Source organism: Macaca mulatta, chromosome 6, assembly GCF_049350105.2.
Source record: "Macaca mulatta isolate MMU2019108-1 chromosome 6, T2T-MMU8v2.0, whole genome shotgun sequence".
Classification (NCBI taxonomy): Eukaryota; Metazoa; Chordata; class Mammalia; order Primates; family Cercopithecidae; genus Macaca; species Macaca mulatta.
The window spans coordinates 105,290,811-105,294,345 of record NC_133411.1 but is presented as its reverse complement, the minus strand read 5'-3'; the positions used below and the strand labels follow the sequence as shown (position 1 = coordinate 105,294,345).

General features: G+C 57.7%; 1 pseudogene; it reads left to right on the top strand.

The window, feature by feature from the left end:
• The first annotated feature begins 493 nt into the window (after positions 1-493).
• On the top strand, positions 494-1,660 carry LOC144341494 (uncharacterized; annotated as a pseudogene).
• Positions 1,661-3,535: the final 1,875 nt, after the last annotated feature.

Genomic DNA, 3,535 nt, shown 5'->3' with positions numbered 1-3,535 from the left:
TGAGAAAAATGAAGCCCAGAAGAGAAGGCCTTCCAGGAAAATTCCAGAGCCAGAGGTAGACCCAGTACATTGTTTTTGTTTTTGTTTTGAGAGGAAGTCTCACTCTATGGCCCAGGCTGGAGTGCAGTGCAGCCATTTCACTCACTGCCACCTCCGCCTCCTGGGTTCAAGCTATTCTCCTGCCTCAGCCTCCTGAGGAGCTGCGATTACAGGCGCCCACCACCACACCCAACTAATTTTTGTATTTTTAGTAGAGACAGGGTTTCACCATGTTGGCCAGGTTGGTCTCCAACTCCTGACCTCAAGTGATCCGCCTGCCTAGACCTCCCAAAGTCCTCGGATTACAGGCGTGAGCCACCGTACCAGGCAGACCTGTTAAGTTTTAATCAAGTACTCTGAACTATGCAACAAACGCTAGGAAGTAATAGAAAAAAAATTAATCTAAAAACCCTCTGGAGAGTCAAAGAATTGCAGATTTAAAATAACACGAATACTTGGATTCACGGTATTGAAAAAGGACCTCGCATTTACCCACGCGCGCGGGTCCACGCAGCCACCTATATAGGTGACAAAACACTCAGGAAGCCCTCATGCGGGGCCGGGAAAGAGCCCCCACGCAGAGTCACGGACTCCCTCGTCCGAAGGTCCGCGCAGTCCCCTCGGTGAGTCTAGGGAAGCAGTCTCGCTGCGAGGGAGGGCGAGGAGGGCGGCGGAGTCTCCCTCTCGCGGTGGCCCGGACCCCGCCCCACGAGTGGGCCCTCGCAGGGCCCCCTCTGCTGCACGCGGGGACCAGCCACGCTGCGGGGAACCGGGCAGAAGCCAGCGCCTGGGTCCATGCAGTCCCCTCCGCGGCAGACGCGGGGAGCCGGGGAGCAGTAGGGACCGGCCCTCACCCGCAGGGCGACCAGGACACCCCGCGGGCCCACGAGGTACCGCAGCAGGCGCTAAGCCCCCGGTGCCGCCCAAGGCCGAGACAAAGCCCTGGAGCAAGGACCCCGGATCCCAACCTCAGACCCTGCGGAGCCCAGCTCGGAGCCGCCAGGCGCGGGGCAGAGACCCACGCCCGGTCCGGAGACCCCGTCGCCCGTCGCGCCCTCTCACCTCAGGCTGCCGCCCCGCAGCGCTCGCTCCTCGCCGCGGCGCCTGGGCCGACTGGAGCGCAGCTGAGCAGCCGACAGAGCCGCGGCAGCCTCAACAATGGAGCCCCGGGGCGGGGCCGCCGCCGCCGCTTCAGCCCGTGTTCCCCGCTCAGGATCCGGCTCGGATCAAGGAGCTGCAGCTGGCGCGGGGTTGCGGCCGGGAAACACACCGCGCAGGTGCACACGGCCCAGCCCGCCGCCCGCAGCCCCGCCCCCAGCGGAGCCGGGCGCCCAGGGCCCGCCCGCCGGGCAATGGGGAGCGAGCTGCGCGGAGAGGGCGGGGCCTGGGGGAACAAAGGCAGGTTGGGCGGGGCGGCGCTGGGACTGGGCGTGCGGTGTCCCGCGGGAGGACCGGACCCAAGAGCTGGCCGGATCCTGGCCTCCTAGAAGACCCAGCTCAACGTCCACCTGCAGTCTGCCCTACAGGACGCGCTCATCTCAAGCCCAGAACTCAGGCTTTTAGGGCAGAGAGCGAGAGACAGGCTTGCTTTACAAAAAAGGAAACTGAGGTTCAAGGAATAGGATTGCCTGCTGCCCGAAGTCACGTAGTCCCATTCACTCGTTCACCTTGTCATTCAGCAAACATTTGGAAGCACGTATGGTGGGCGTTAGGAGTGAAGTAGGGCCAGGCGCGGTGGCTCGCTCCTGTAATCCCAGCAGTTTGTGGGACGGAGGCAGGTGGATCACTTGAGGCCAGGAGTTCGAAACCAGCCTGGCCAACAAGATGAAACCCCATCTCTGCTAAAAATAAAAAAACTTAGCCGATCGTGGTGACGCGTCCCTATGGTCCCAGTTACTGGGAAGACTGAGGCAGGAGAATCGTTTGAGCCCGGGAGGAGGAGGTTGCAGTGAGCTGAGATGGTGCCACTGCATGCGCTCCAGCCTGGGCGACAGAATGAGACTCTGTCTCCAAAAAAAAAAAAAAAAAAAAAAAAAAAATTAATAGAGGGGAAGTAAAAACGAACTTAGGCCTTCCCTGAAGGAGCTCGGCCAAGGAGTACCTGAAATGTCTCTGCATCTCTTTAAGGTCTGATAAAGGAACCAGGAGCAAGCGCTAATCACTTCCCTTTCCTACCTCAGAACTTTCATGTGTTTGCTGTTCCCCGCCTGAAATGCCAAGTACCAATGGTATTTATTTATTTATTTATTTATAGAAATGAGGTCTCCCTATGTTGCCCAGGCTGGTCTCAAACTCCTGGCCTCAAGCTATCCTCTCGTCTCAGCCTCCCAAAGTATTGGGATTGCAGGCATGAACCACTGTCCCAGCCCTGATCGTCTTTAAAACGTCTTTCCTCATCTTATTTGAGTTTCCTGCTCCATGTGACCCCACACCCTTGGTTTCCCTGTACTTCCATAGCTGCTCCTCGGTGGGTCCTGGGGACCCACCCCCTTCTCTGCCCAACTTGTATATGTCTGGACTCAGGCCAAATGCCCTTCCATTTGCAGTGGGCACTGCCACAAGAAATCTCATGCCTTTCCAGGCTTCACAAACCATCCACATGCTCTGCTGCCTGCCAGAGACATCCATCCCAGTCAGATGCCCAGCCCTGACCTTTCCCAAAGGCCCAGCTGGACACAGGGAAACATCTCAAATTTTCCGCGGGCCAAACAGAGTGCTTTATTAGTGCCCTAACCTGCTCATCCACATTCTTGTGATTCTCAGTGAACAGCCCCTCCATCCACCCAGCTGCTCAGGTGAAAATCTCAAATCCTCCTCCAGTCCTTCCTCCTGGAACCTCTCATGCAGCCCTCTGCCTTCCTAGGACACTGAGCACGCCTCACTCCCAGTGCCAGCTGGGGTGCTGTCTGAGTGGCTGCCACCCACTTGGCATGAAGTGTGACCTCTCGCCCGGTGTGGTGGCTTATGCCTGTAGTCACAGCACTTTGGGAGGCTGATGTGGGCAGATCGCTTGAGGCCAGGAGACTGGGACCAGCCGGGCCAATATGGTGAAACTAAAATACAACAATTAGCCAGGCATGGTAATGTATGCCTATCATCCCAGCTACCCTACCCAGGAGGCTGAGGCAGGAAAATTGCTTGAACCTGGGAGGCAGAGGTTGCAGTGAGCCAAGGTCACACCACAGCACTCCAGCCTGGGCAACAGAGCGGGACTCTGTCACAAATTTTAAAAAAGAAGAAGGAGGAGAAGAAGAAGAAGGAGAAGAAGTGTGACCTCTCTAAGGCAAGGCAGTGTCCCACTCTGATTCACTTCCATGTGTAAAACAGGACCTGCGCCCTGAAGGCACTCACTCAGGAAGGCTGCTGGGATGGGTGGATGCACAGTTAAGGTCTTCATGGTGGCTGGGGCTGACCCCATCCCCATCGCTCTTCGCACACACACCTGCACACTCATCACTCCCACGCTCACACCCACCACTGAAAGCCTGGCCCCTAA